Below are 15,727 nucleotides of genomic sequence, written 5' to 3' on the forward strand. Positions count from 1 at the left end.
GTAAGTGTGTTCTTGAGGAGGGAGATCACTTACCAAGCCCCAGCTCTTGCTAAAACGCCCGTAAACGGTTCCGCAGTTCTCAGAAGTCATCCCGGAGCTGCTGCTTATTGGAAGTCAGGGGCCACGTTTCACGCTGTCCCCTTTGGAAATGAGCTCATGTTTGGGTCGGGCTCGGCCTCCCAAATTGCCAAAATCCCCAGGGATTTGCTGGAGGGAAAACCTGATGGATTGGAGGCACCGCCGCCGACCGCTCGCGGTGTCTTCGGGGGGTCGCTGGGGACGTGTGGGGTGGGGTGAGGTTTGAAACCAGGATGGGTTTGTGGTGGTTTGAGACCCCTAAAAATCCAGTTCTCGAGTCTAAGCCCTCCTCCCACAACTCACCCCAGTGTGAGAGGGGTTTTCCAGACACAACACAAGACTCAACGTGGGGGGAAGGGAATTATATTGCAATTATTACACAAATAAATATTATAATACATTATATACACAATCCTAACTGTCTCTCCTATGATAAACCAATATTTACATTGGATCAAATCTCTTTTTCCTCCAATAAAAGCCCAGAAGGGAAGAAGGAAAGATCCTTTCCACGTTCAGGGCAGCAGTGTCTCTCTTCCTCAATGCAGGAGTTGTAGCTGGATTTCTCTCTCTATTACACACAAGGGGGGGATCTCACCACCTTCTCTGAGCCACCAAAGTTCCCAGAGTCGTGGGTGAGATGAAATTTGACTGTGTTTCCTTTCCCTGCAATGGGTAACTCGGGAGAGCTGGGTTTTACAAAACCTCAGGAGCTTGATTTTTGACCCTGGGCAAGAAAACAAACCCTCCTGTGGCTCCAACTGGGAGCTTTGTTTAACTACTTTATTTTTGTTTGGTTTTCCTTCACACACCCATTGACACCTTAGACAGGTAAACAAGCCCCACCTCCCAGATATAAATTAAGGTGGAAGTGAAGAAGAAGCTTTACCTGCTGTGAGTTATCTAATAATTGCCTTCTGCAAAAACCCCCTTTAGAAGTGGCTTTTCCAGAGATGAAGTGCTGAGTTGGATGATTGGATTTCAGGCCTCAATCCCTGTGTTTTTGTGTCTGAGAAGGACATGAGGCAAGACCAACCAGCTCTTGCAGCAAGGAGGAGAGTTTGAGAAATCTTCTCACACACGGGAATAACTGGAATAAATTTCTGAGGTGATCTCTCGTCTTCATCACTGCAAATCTTCAAGAACAGGTTGGTTAAACACCTCCAACAACGCTGAGGGTGCTGGTCCAGCTTTTTTTCCTTTATATAACCTGCAAGTGAACTTTCAAATCGGTTTTATAGGTACCATATAGACACCATCTCCTTACTTTAGTGAGCAATTCCCTTCCACCAGTTGCTCTCTACCCAAAAGCTCACCCCGTTCTTCAGGGCAGTGTGGGACAGATTGACAAATTATTTCCTTCATGGGAGGATTTTTATTGGATTTTTCTTGTCATTTTGCTCGAATCACACAACTCATTGCAGGTGATCTGGGCCCTCCTGCTTAATCTGTCCCTCTTCCTTTGTACCGTGGGGCTAAAACATTAATTCCATATTTATGACCTGAGCTGGCAGGGCATCTTTGGGTTTTTGAGGGATTTTTTTCCTGTTCTCAGGTTGGATTTACATCTGTGTGATTTATAGATAGACAAGGCAACTTCCTGGAGTGATGTTCTGTAAAACAGCCACTCCCTTGCTGTCCTAGAAAAGAGATGCTGGAGCATCTGGACACTTCCAGGGATATTTCATCCCAATATCCCATCTTCAGATCAGCAGCCCAGGCACTTGGGTTCAAATCAGGCCAAGCACAGCTGCATTTTGCAATTAGCTGGGAAGAATTCTGCTGCCCATTTTGCCTAAAAATAATTTGCAAATTGACCAGAGTCTCGTACACGGAATGGTTACAGATATTTCAGGGATTGATTTAGCATGAATAATTGAAGTGCAGTGTAGAGACAGCAGTCTCTTTTAAATATGTGGTATTTTTTGAGGTACATTTCGAAACAGGCAGTGGTACAACTTCCCTCATCATTTTTGAACTCCTTCTTCTCAGGACTCAGTGATGTCCTCAAATTAGGAAGGAGTGGGATCAAATCCTAATTATTATGATGATTTGAACTGCTAGACTTGTGAAACCAAACTTTATGGAATCATATCCCTGTGTTTCCCAATTCTAGGTTTATTCAAAAACACATTTGACCTGCAGGATTTTGTGTTTCCTGAAAACTCTGGATATTAATTGGCACAATCCCACTGGCTCTGAAGAGTTCACCGACCTCAACGAAGGTAAATTTGAGAGTGTTACCACAGAGAAGTTGGGACCAGCCCCAAAAAAACACCACCAGGCAGAAACCCAGAAAAAACAAAAAGTCTTTTAAAGACAGGTCTGCTCTGATATTCCATGGGAACATAAGATTGAATTTTACACAGATGTGGAATAACATGAGCAACGGGACAAGAACAGAGTCATGGTCGCTGAGCTGGAGTATCAGCTTGGTCCCACCTGGAGCAGAGAACCTCGATTCCATCCCACCCTCCATGGGAGTAGAAAGCCAAGAGTGTCCTGGACTCATCCCACAGCAGGGCAGGGGGGGATTGTGCCCCTCTGCCCCCTCGGGTGAGATCCCCCTGCAGAGCTGCTCCAGCCCTGGGGAACAGCCCAGCAAGGACATGGAGCTGCTGGAGAGAGTCCAGAGGAGGCCCCAAGAGGATCCCAGGGCTGGAGCAGCTCTGCTGGGAGGAAAGGCTGGGAGAGCTGGGATTGTTCAGCCTGGAGAGGAGAAGCTTTGGGGTGACCTGATTGTGGCCTTGCAGGGCCTGAAGGAGCTCCAGGAAAGATGGAGAGAGACTATTTCCAAGGGCTGGAGGGACAGGACAAGGGGGAATGGATTTAAACTGAATTTAAGTTTAGATGGGATATTGGGAAGGAATTCCTGGCTGTGAGGGTGAGGAGGCCCTGGCCCAGGTTGCCCAGAGAAGCTGTGGCTGCCCCTGGATCCCTGGAAGTGTCCCAGGCCAGGTTGGACGGGGCTTGGAGCAACCTGGGCTGGTGGAAGGTGTCCCTGCCCATGGCAGGGGATGGCACTGGATGATCTTCAAGGTCCTTCCAACCCAAACCTTTCCATGATTCTTTGATTCTGTGACAGAAATGGGGCCAAATTTCAGTGGCACCTCAGAGCCAGAGGATCATCCCACACCAGGTGTTGCCTGATGCACCAACTGTTGGCATCTGAGGGACTGGAAACACGACGGGGCTTCTTCAGCCACCACGACAGTTATTGCCAGTTCTTGGGAATTCACAATTTTCCAGCTTAAACCTTGGAAAGGAAGAGACACCCAGCAGGCTTTGAAGTCATGTCTGGCTTTAAAAAAAAAAAACAACAAAAAACAACAGGGCCTTTATTTCATCATTTAGAGTATTTGGCTCTTTAGAGCATAATTGCTAAAATTCCTGAGAATGGCATTTGCTGCGATTTTTCTGTAAGATTTTAATGCTTTCCACTGCCCAGAGTCCAATTAACATCCTGCCTAATGGATCCTGGGTAGCTGTGGTGCCCTCCCCCTCCTCACCTCCACTGTGCTTCCATGTCAACTCCTCTGGGATCCTCCTTGGAATGGGGGTTTAATTGCATTGCCTGGTGCTGGGAGAGGGGTAGGATGTCATTACACAGATGGGATGTGCTGCGTGTTTGTGTCAGGAGATAATGACTTTTAAAACTGACTTTTAGCTGCAGCTTTTTTGAGACTTCCTGTCCTTTCTTTCCTGAGCTTGATCCAGAGCTCAGCCCTGACCATTCCCGTTGCTTCTGCTCCAAAATGAACAGTTCTCCAGGAACTTCAGCACTTCAGAAGGATCAGACCTCCTATACCCACCTCATATATCCCTCATCCAATGGGAAAATGAATTCAAATAAAGATTTTAGGATAAAATGCATCATCTCTTGCTTTACTCACAGTTCATTTGACTCAGTTCTCCCTCTATTTTCCAAATTAGTTTTCAAAGGATCACCATAAGGGAAACTCTGCAGATCATCTCCTTCCAACCCTGCTTTTGGGGTTGGAATTTTGGGATTGCTCCAGGGTGGAGAACCCACAGTGGGCACCCTAAAAGTAAGAGTTTTGCTTTGTTTAAAGGGAACTTTCTGTATTTCTGCTCATGCCTCTTGTCCTGTCACTGAGACTGGAGGGAAAATTCCTCCCCCTCAGAGTTTTCCCTGGCAGCAAAGGAAGGGTTGGTCTGGATGTTAGAAATCCCACTCGGATCCCACTTCCAGTGATTTTAGTGGTCGCCCTAAAAATCACATTAAAATTTCTTAACTGCTGTGTGTTTCCCTCGGTTTTCTCTTTCCTCCAAGTGGTATAAATCTTCCCACATTTCCATTTCCTTCATTGCTCATTAGTCTTGACTAGGGTTAAGCTCCTGTCCTAACACAGAGCCAGTGATCTAATGCTGCAAGCTTGATTTCCAGAATCTGATTTCCCAAATTACCAATTTCACGCTGACTGTGGCCTGTTAAATTCAGGAAAGCCCTTCTCCAGAAAACTGATAGGAAATCTTGAGTGTCTTCTCCGAGGAAAATCTCTGTCCAGCTGTGCTGGTGCACTGCAGACCAAACTCAGTCTGACCTCAGGGCCTTTGCAGCAGCTTTTCAAGATTTCAGCGCGTGTTTTGAGCTCCCACTGGAATGAAAATAGAATTTTTGGAATGTTTATAAACCCAGGCTGTGTCAAAACATCCCTTTTGGGCCAAGGCTTTGTGCTTTCCACTCTGCACACGGGACAACATCCACTTCCCTCAGAACCTGAAGACCAGAAATGTCTCAGCCAAGCCCAGATATATCAATAATTAAATTATGGAATGGTTTGGGTTGGAAGGAACCTTAAAGATCATCCAATTCTACCCTGTGCCATGGGCAGGGACACCTTCCACCAGCCCAGGTTGCTCAGAGCTCCATCCAACATGGCCTTGGACACTTCCAGAGATGGGGCAGTCGCAGCTTCTCCAGGAAATCTGTGGGATTTTCGGCCTCTGTGTGGGTTTAACTCATTTAAAATCACACCTTGAGTTAACTGGGTGCAGCTGCCTCGTGCCAAATGCCCTTGGAGGCACTTCCTCAGGCACTTTGCCACTGATCCACCCTCCCAGGGAATGAATCCCACAACAGGTTCCTCCCTGTTGATATTCCCACCCGTCAGAGCAAACTCCACCCTCACTCAGAGGTTTATCCAGCCTCCAGGTACATTATGGGGACCAAATAATTGTAATTTTTGGCTCATTGCTTCTGATTCCTGCAGATTTCTGGTTGCTGGGTTCAGGGCACCTTGGCACTTTAGATCTTCAAGAAGCAGCCGTGGCTGTAATTTTATATTAAAAAGCAGGTTCTTGATGATAACCTTCACAAATTATTTCTGGCCTTTGGATAAGACTTGGATAAGGCTTTCCTCTCCCATTTTTTTTTCCACCCGGGGAAAATATTTCCATTTTAGGCTCCAAGAGCACTGCCTGTGGGGAGAAGTAGCTTGGGAACCCCCCCAAACCTCGGGGGTGGGGTCCCTGAATTAAAACCCTCACTCAGGCCTAAGTACAGTCAATTTAGCACCAACTCCCTTTGCCTTCGGAGTATTTAACATTTCACAGTGATCTTGTAGCAATTAGTGCTTGTTGTGTGATGGAAACTGCTGTGTTGACTGAGCCAATTAAGAGATCAATTAGTGCAGCGCCGAGCTGAGAGAGAGAGATCTTGGGTGGCTATTTAAACACTTCTCCCTCCCTGTTTCGAAGGTAACATTAGTTTGGAGCTGCCGTGGCTCGGAAAATAATCTTTACAGCCGTATTAGGGACTTTACAGACCTGGAATCGCAGAATAATTTAGGTTAAAAAACGCTTTTAAGATCTTTAAGCCCAATCACCACCTTGTCGACCACTCCAGTCGTTCCTGGAGCACCCCAGGGATGGTGATTTGATGGAGGAATTCCCATGAATCGCAAACATTTCAGGCAAACTCCAAGGCCTGCGTTTATTTTTCTTGCTGTGTCAGAAAATAAGGATAAAATCAAAGATTATTTGCTTTTAGCAAAGCCTGTAACAGCCCAAACTCATCACTGTTTCCTTCAGAGAAAAACAACACGAGTCCAAGTAGCTTTTCAAACTGAAATGGGGCTGAAATTCTTTATTAGATAATTATTGTTTTCCTTCTTCAGTGCTGGTCAGAAGTTTATGGATGAAAATACCACCTGGTCATGGTTCCACCAGCTCTGTTTGGTCTCCTAAACCAGGATTCCTGGGAAAACCCGAGCTCTGCAATCCCGTTTTCAGAATTCCAGGAGCGTCGGCCGACGTCGAGAGGAAAACTTTGAATTTCTGGAAGTGGAGGCCAACAGAGGTGAAAGTAATAAGAAAGGCTCAGGAAATGATATATTTTCAGGAACACCCCGAGTGTTTCCTTTTGGAAGCACCGCTCGGGGATTTCTGGGTCACGAGAAGGTCTTGGAAAAGAAAAAAAAAAATGGATGTAGGTCCTGACCGAACAAAACCACATTAAAAAAAAAAAAAGGCAAGAAAATTAATTATTAACCCTTAATCCTGCATTTCAACCAGTTTTGTTCCACTTTGAAATCTATTTTTTTGTCCCTAAAGCAACTATCAAAAAATCAAGGAAATGCTCTGTAGCCCAGCTTTGTCTTTATTTCATAAATCACAATATCAAAGAGTCGAATAACTGGGTTTTGGTTTTTTGTTTGGTTGTTTTTGTTTTGGGGAGTTTTTTAGGTTTGGTTTCTTTTTTTTTTTTTTGGTACTTTTTTTTTAAATCAATTTTGTTCTCTTAATGTCGAGGATTGAAGAGAATCAGATTCGGAAGATTCCATTTCACTCAGATTTTAAAAGGGTCAGGCAGTGCAAACTTGATATTCAGAGGTTTAGACAACATCATAAGCCTTCCTGTATCTTAAAAAAAAAAACCCAGCCAACCAAGCAAAAATAAAAACAACCCCAAAAACCAGTGGAAAACCAATATTTTAAAATATTAATAACTATGACTATAAGTGATTAATGAGAATGGAGCAATGATTTTTCTTTCCCTTCCCTCACACAAGACAAAATAAAGGACTATAATTCCTGGAGGTGCCACATTTAGCACGGGGTTTAATTCCAAGGCTTTTATGGATTTCAGCGGTAGGAGAAGACTTAGGACAAAATTAGACTCTTGTTGAGGCTTCAGGGAATTCATTCACGGCAAAATACAAGAAGATATTAACTTTTCTCCAGGCACTGGTGATGGGAGCACTGGTCTGGGCCACATGGATGAGGCTCCAGATCAATTCCTGCTACTTCCTTGGCATAAAATCTTGAAAAATTATTAGTCTGGGTTTCACATCACCGAATTCAAGCCCCTGGGTTGAACCTTTCCTCCCTGAATTGCCTTTCCAATCACCAGAGGTTTTGCCTATGCTGCTAAAATTCAGGAGTACGAGTCTGGAGGGCTGGACTGATGATCATTTCACAGCTTAAATTCAGATTTGCAGCATAAGTTTCTTAAATCTCACTTCCTTGCCCTGTTTTGGGTCGCTCCAAGGAGCTGTTGGAAAGGCAAGTTGGTTATTGTGGGAGTTGGGACTGTTCACCTGGAGAAGAGAAGGCTCTGGGGAGACCTGAGAGCCCCTTCCAGTGCCTAAAGGGGCTCCAGGAGAGCTGGAGAGGGAATTTTCACAAGGCCTGGAGTGACAGGACGAGGGGGAACGGCTTTAAGCTGAAGAAGGGCAGGTTTAAATCAGATATTAAGGAGAAATTCTTTACTCTGAAGGAGGTGATACCCTGGCCCAAGGCAGAGGGGTTGGAATTGGATGATCTTTAAGGTCCCTTCCAACCCAAACCATCCCTGATTCCAGAAAGAGATGCATTTCTGGAGTGGTTTCCATTTACCCCATGGGCTCTGTTTGCAGAGTTTGGGGGAATCTCACTCCTTGGGTTTCTACAAAATGGGAAATGATGTAAAAAAAGTACATAATAACCACAGGGGTGAAGAACAGTAAATGCTCTGGGCCAGACAGGATTCACCTGAGGAGAAGGAAACCAGCAACGTGTAGAAGATGAGGGCACAGAAAAATTAAGAACAACCCACAGAGCAACTCCAAGTCAGCGAATTTTTGGGGAATATTTAAGGGGTAAATCTACATTACTGTCCCCAGTGAAACACCAGATTTCTGGGACAGTTTTGGAGAGGAAAGCCTGGGATTTTTTGTCCTGAGGCAGCGCTGGGCAGAGCAGGGTTGGGGTGAGGGAGCAGCAGGGATAGACCTTGTTAGACCTACGTAATGCCTTTAGCTGAAGGAGGGCAGGGTTAGGTGGGATATTGGGAAGGAATTCTTGCCTGTGAGGGTGGTGAGGGTCTGGGATAGAATTCCCAGAGAAGCTGTGGCTGCCCCTGGATCCCTGGAAGTGTCCAAGGCCAGGTTGGATAAACTTGGAGCAACCTGGGTTAGTGGAAGGTGTCCCTGCCCATGGCAGGGGGTGGCACTGGATGGGCTTTAAGGTCCCTTCCAACCCAAACCATGCTGTGATTCTGTGACCTTGTGGTGTGGAAACAGAGTCCCAGGAGCTAAACCAGCAGTTCCCACATGGAATGGCACGGACCCCTCTCCCTCTGCACTGAGCAAGGAAGGGGGTGTCTCACTGCACCTCACACGGTGCTGCAGGGGAGAAAAGAAACCCCACAGCCTTTCATGTCACGTGATTTTAAGATCACAAATCCTGGCTTTGAGAAAACACACGTTTGGCTGCCCACGAAAGTGGGGCTGTAGGAAAACAAAGCGACTGTTTCACGGCACACGGACCCCGACTCCTTTCTTTCCCCCCCTCACGGATCGAGGGTGTGGCCACCGGAAGCATTTCTGGGCTAAACCCGGCCAGAAGACGTTGTAATATTTACCTTGGTGGTAACAACCCCTAGAAAAGCTGTTGTGTGAGGAGCAGGAGTGGGAATATGGACTCTGAAGTAACACCAATAGATGGCAGGCACAGCTCAGGCGTGTGGGGAACCGCGGCCTCGGGCCCGTTCCGGGGTGGGATGGAGATATCCTGGTAATTCTGGAGCTGGGAAGCTCCTGGGAGCATCTGGGTGATGGCAGGACCCCCCCAAACACCAGCTTTCCTTAAGGGGTTCCTGTGGATCCCGTGGTTTGCAGCGGCACGGATTGGGAACGAGCAGATTTAAGGGGCTCACGAGGTGGGAACAGCCCGTTCCAGTGTTTGATTGTTTGAAGGTGTCAGCCTGGGCTGTCTGAAAAAAGCCAAGCTGAGTCAAACATCTCCTGCTCAGGTCACCAAGTTACTCCAGGCAAACTTCAGCAGCTGCTGTGTCAGTCACAGGATCCCAGAATCACCAAGGTTGGAAGAGACCTTCAGGATCATCCAGTGCCACCCTCACCCAGCACCACCACAATCACCCTAATCCATGTCCCCAAGGGACACATCCAGACACCTCTGCAACACTCCCAGACACAGGGACTCCACCACCTCCCTGGGACACTTATTCCAAGGCCTGACCACTCCTGCAGGGAAAAATTGTTTCTAATCCCTAATCTGAACCTGCCCTGGTGCAGTTTGAGGCCATTTCCTCTCCTCCTTTCCCTCGGGACATGGCAGCAGAGCCCGACCCCCCTCCCTGCCCCCTCCTGGCAGGGAGTTGGGGAGAGCAATGAGGTCCCCCCTGAGCCTCCTCTTCTCCAGATAAACCCCCCCAGCTCCCTCAGCTGCTCCTCACAGGACATGTTTTCCACCCCTTTCCCCATCCCTATTCCCTTCCCTGGACACACTCCAGCCCCACAAATGTCCTTTTGGAAGTGAGGGATCCAAACTGGACACAGGATTTGAGGTGTGGCCTCTCAGATCCACAGCCTGTGGTGCCTGATATAACATCATTTCATCCCAGTTAATTCCTGCACCCAACATTTCCCTCTTTTCCCTGTTCCCAATTAGCTGGGATGTAAATGGGGCAGCACAGAAAGGGGAGATTGCAGGATTCCCATCCTATATGTCATCCTGACTCTCTTGATATGGCATTTTTCTTACCCCTTGAAACCTGTGTGGCTTTTCTTCCCTAATTTTCACAGCAGAGAATTTCAAGCCAACCCCAAAACACATTTTAAAAAAGACAACAGAAAGTACTGTAAACTTAATATTTTCTTTTAAAACCTCCTCAATTTTAAACAAAATTCACGATTCTAAAGGCATGCAATGTTTGTTGTTCCCTAGTCCACGTTTCACAGATCTCTCCTGTGAACACAACATAAAGGCAGGACTGAGCAAGTATCCTGACCACAACCTTAGTGCAGTTTTAGGCAGGACACAATAAAAAGGCTGAAGGGGAAATTAGAAAAAAAACCCTACATGTTTTTACAGTCAATTAAATCAGGAGGGAAAGTTTGTTTACTAAGTAAAGCTTTCCCATACATTGAGAAAAAGGAGGATAATTTTAGCTGGTTTAGTGCCTTCTTAAGAATAATTTTGCTGTTGTATTCAGTAAGAAACTGAATTAAATGTTTTCCCAAGAGGCTGGGAAATGAAGAGTTTTATATAATCCTTGCCATGAGACGTAGTCCCTGATAATATCCCACCTAGTACCTGGATTTGCTGAAAAGGTGGGAATTATAATCCCTCTATTGCAGGGATGGGAGCAGGGAAGAGGCAGTTAAGAGCTGAAGGACATCCATCAACCCTGGAAACATGTTCAGGTGGAGAACACAGGTTTCCTTCTTCCCTGGGTGACAGGACACCATCCAACTCCTACCAGAACCTGAAAACACTGAGCATCTCCACTGAGCCCAGATATATCAACCATGGAATTCCAAAATGGTTTGGGTTGGAAGGGACCTTAAAGATCATCCAGTGCCATCCCTGCCATGGGCAGGGACACCTTCCACTAGCCCAGGTTGCTCCAAGTTTATCCAACCTGGCCTTGGACACTTCCAGGGATCCAGGGGCAGCCACAGCTTCTCTGGGCAACCTGTGCCAGGGCCTCCCCACCCTCACAGCCAGGAATTCCTTCCCAATATCTCACCTAAATTTCCCCTCTTTCAATTTGAACCCACTCCCCCTCGTCCTGTCAGTGCAGTTCCTGATGAACAGCCCCTCTCCAGCTTCCCTGGAGCCCCTTCAGCCCCTGGAAGGTGCTCTGAGGTCTCCACACACCCTTCTCCTCTCCAGGCTGGACAGCCCCAACTTTCCCACTTTGTTTCCATGGCAGAGGTGCTCCAGGTCACTTATCAACCTTTTGGCCTTTTCTGGATTTGCTCCAACACTTCCATGTCCTTTTTCTGTTGGTGGAGACCAGACCTGGACATAGAGCTCCAGGTGGGTTCTTACAAGAGTAAATCTCCAGCTTTTGAGGTGCATAAACCCCAGGGAAAGGTTCTTCCCCCAGAGGGTGGTGGGCACTGACCAGGCTCCCCAGGGCAGTGGGCACGGCCCCAAGGCTGCCAGAGCTCCAGGAGGGTTTGGACAACGCTGTGAGGGACAGGGGGGAGTGTTGGGGCGTCCTGGGCAGGGCCAGGGCTTGGACTGTGTGATCCTTCCAACTCAGGATATTCCACATGAATTCAAAATATGAGTGGATGTGTCTAAATTCAAAATATCTGTAATTTTCCTGCAAAATTCGGTTGCATTGATTCCCAACATAAGAAAAATTGAAGCTGTGGCTGCTCCACCCCTGGAAACATTCAAGGACAGTCTGGATGGGGCTCTGAGCAACCTGGTTTAGTGGAAGGTGTCCCTGCCCATGCCAGGGGGTTTGGTATGAGAAGATCTTTAAGGTCCCTTCCAACCCAAACCATTCTATGATTCTATAAAAAGTCCAGTTGTGAATCAGCAAAAAGTCTTTTTGTACATTTCCAGAGGTTAGAGATGAACTTGGAACTGGAAAAAAACCCCTAACATTTGCCCCAGTTTGGGGCAAATCTGGACCCGGGTTTTGCAAATCTCTACAAGTTTGATAAAAAAACCAAAACAAAACAGAAAAAAAACCTTCTGGGGAAATGGGGACTGTGGAAATGCCAATCCCCACCTCTGAGCTGTTCAAAATTCTTGCACTTTAGGCTGTTCTTCAACTGCAAACGTGTCTCAGGGATAATCTCCTGGTCGGTGCCACCCCCTCGCCGCGGCTGCTTGGGAAACCAAATATCCCTGGGTCTTATGTAATTCCCAACATGTTTCGTCAGGCAGGTGAACACGGTGTCGAGGGTTCAGCAGCAGTTTACCTCTGGAGGGGGAGGAACCCTCCTTTTGTGTCTCCCAGGCCCAGCAAGGCCCTGCTGAAAGATGCCTCTAATTATTGTCTGAGCAGCACAAGCCAAAAGGTCGGAAGGTGCGGCCTCAGCTTTGACGAGCCAAACGTTTGGATTAATCCCTTTGCTTGGGAGCAGGCAGCAGGAAAACGTGGATGTGGCACTTGTGTGTGACACCCACACACACACACACACCCTCTGTGTGCTCCCTGGGTCGCTGTGACCGTCGGGAAGCGATGCCAGACAGTTTTCAGCTCCTTGGCTCTGTCCCGGCTCTCTCTCAGTCGCGGGCACGGAGCCGAGACAGAGACAGGTTTTCAGCTGCAGCCAGACTTAATGCTTCATTACTTTGCCCACCTCTGCACAGGATATAACATTTGGAACATTAGGAATTAGCATTATAAGCTCCCATAAATTATCCCCGGAGCCTGTGCTGCTGAAAATATGTTCCAGTGCGTGGCCTGTCCATCTCCTGCTCCGGGAGGGGAGTGGGATCCCAGCTTTGTGAACCGTGGATGTTTTCCTTCTGCAGCCTTTTCCCTGTCCCCATTCAGAGCCTTTGAACTGGTCCAATGAATATTTACCTGCTCCTGGTGTAGATTTCCCGTGGGATGTCCCGGGATTGTGTGAAACCTGCTGGATGCAAGAGGCTCACGTCAGGCTCCAAAATTTCGGGAATGGGAGCAAGCGCTCCTTGAGTCAAAGAAGGCACAGACTCAGCTGAAACAAAGCCATCCCTGGGCATGCCAAGGGGTAATAAACACATTCTTTTCCAGAAGGAGAAAGGGAAGGGCAAGGAGCAGGTCTAGGGTATGCAAGGAGTTTAAAGTGGCTGCCAAAGCTACACCCACGCGGAGGAGGGAGAGCTCCCCGAGTGCCAAAGGCCACCCTTCACTTCAAAGCCAATTAGTTGGAGGCTGCTCTGAATCCCTGCAGGACCAGATTCTCTGCTCCAGCCTCAGCCACCAGCGAAGGATGACACACGAGATGCTCTCCCTCAAAAGCACCTCAAGTGGTTTTGTGACTCACCACTCGATGTCTTCAAGTTACGGCTCTTTTCTTCCTCTCAGCTTTTTCTCTTCAGGGTGAGGAGCATCTGAACTTCACATTCCCCTGCAGGACGAGGAGAGGGAGGCATCACCAATTTTTGCTTCACAAGCCTTTTTTCCTCTGCCCTGAGGAGTTACCAAGCAAAGGGGGACCATTGGAGACAAATCCTGAGTTGGTGAGCGCTGGTACAAATGTCCCCCTGCTCAGCTGGGATGGGCTTTGGGCTGGTTCTGAGCTTTTAACCAGGCCTAGAAATGTTCACAGTGGCAAGAGACAACTGAGAATAAAATAATGCATCAACAGCAGGTTGAGGGAGGTGATTTTCCCCTCTACTTTGCTGTTGTGAGACCCCCCCCTGCAGAGCTGCTCCAGCCCTGGAGAACAGCCCAGCAAGGACATGGAGCTGCTGGAGAGAGTCCAGAGGAGGCCCCAAGAGGATCCCAGGGCTGGAGCAGCTCTGCTGGGAGGAAAGGCTGGGAGAGCTGGGATTGTTCAGCCTGGAGAGGAGAAGCTTTGGGGTGACCTGATTGTGGCCTTGCAGGGCCTGAAGGGGCTCCAGGAAAGATGGAGAGAGACTATTTCCAAGGGATGGAGTGAATGGATTTAAGTTGGCAGAGAGTAGGATTAGATGGGATATTGGGAAGGAATTCCTGGCTGTGACGTTGGTGAGAGTCTGGGATAGAATTCCCAGAGAAGTTGTGTCTGCCCCTGGATCCCTGGAAGTGTCCAAGGCCAGGTTGGATGGGGCTTGGAGCAACCTGGGCTGGTGGAAGCTGTCCCTGCCCATGGCAGGGGGGTGGAAGGAGAGGACATTTAAGGTCTCTTCCAACCCAAACCATTCTGTGATTCCATGATAAGCAGACTGTGAAGGAGAAATCATGGATGAAGCTATTCCACAGAAGCAGGCAGAGTGCATCTGAATGCTCAGGGAGCTGGAAGAAAAGGTGCAAGAGAGAAAACCAGCTTTAAAAGTTGGGATGAACAGAAGCTACTCACATGTAGGGCCTGACTGTCATTTGGGAGAAAGGAAAAGTGCCAGGGAACTGATGGACTCCCTCCTGCCCAAGCTCCAGTGAGAAGGGCTTGGTGCTTCACTGAAAGAAAAAGAACTGCACCTTAAATTTCCACCTCCCAAACTCTACTTTTTACCAGGGTGTTTTTATCCTCCAGATTGGAATGGCCCTCTGTGCTCAACATTTTAATTAAAAATTCGAGCCCAACGAGCTCCACATTAATTACACCCTGAGTTCACAACAGACTTTGGTTTTCAGCCTATGAGCAGCTTTTATAACATTTTCATTTTAAAGTGTAGTTAACACTTCGAGGAGTGCTGCTCGTTTTCAGCTGCTGGAATGCACAGACAACCTCAGGGGCTCGGGTTTGTGTTTGTTTTGAACAGGACAGCTAAAAAAAAAAACAACAAACCTTTTGGCACACAAATCGTGTCTTTCCCCTGGGGAATAGCACAGGGAAAAAAAAAAAAAACAACAAAACAACGAGTGGTACACCTGAGGGTCAAGGAAATAATTGGGAAGCAGCAGAAGGAATTCTGGGAATTGGTAAGGGATGACAAATCAGCTTTAGGGAAAGACCAGCAGCCTGCATGTGCTTGCTGGCCATGAACACAGAGGACAGGGCCTGGATTTTTCGCCCCTTTGGGACCATTAATCGTGTTTTTGGCACTGGGTGTTTACTCAAGAGAGATCCCAACTCTGCACACTTGACACTTCGCTTGGCGGCCACCAGCGATGCTCAGGGAATGTGGGAATAGTGGGATTTCTTGTTCCTTTTGGGAAGAACAACATCCAGCAGCTAGAACAAGTGGCCTGGCTATCTCTGGGGGAGTTAACTGCATCAGAAACGGGGGGAAATAACCTTCTCCACATGGAATATGCTGCCTTGGAGAGACAAAAGACTTCATTAAAACCAGACTCAGCAGAGCTTTCTTTAAAAATTTTACGGCCCTTCAAATGTAAAACATATTTAACAATGGCTCTTTTGCAAGGTTATAAGCTTATTTATTAGCCTATGTGTGTTCATAAATCATCCCTTTATCCTCCTTTTTATTTTTCCAAATTAACACATTTTCGATAAAGGAGATTACGAGGGAGATGATGAAGTGCCAGATTCCATCTCCCGGAGCTTTTGTGCTCCTCAAGAAAAAATCATTAAAACTAGGAATGAATGGGGCAAACACCACAAAGCTTTGCTGATGGCAGTGATCTCAAAGGGTAATAAGGCTGCCTTGCTCATACTCTTTCCCTTATCCTGTTTTTGACCAATATTCCAATATTCCAACTTCTCTCTGCAACTCCCTGACAGGAGGGGGGGCCCGGGGGGGGTCGGGCTCTGCTCCCAGGGAACAAGGGACAGGAGGAGAG

The sequence above is a fragment of the Neopelma chrysocephalum genome, unplaced genomic scaffold (genome assembly GCF_003984885.1).
Source record: "Neopelma chrysocephalum unplaced genomic scaffold, ASM398488v2 Primary Assembly neopelma1_166, whole genome shotgun sequence".
Taxonomy (NCBI): domain Eukaryota; kingdom Metazoa; phylum Chordata; class Aves; order Passeriformes; family Pipridae; genus Neopelma; species Neopelma chrysocephalum.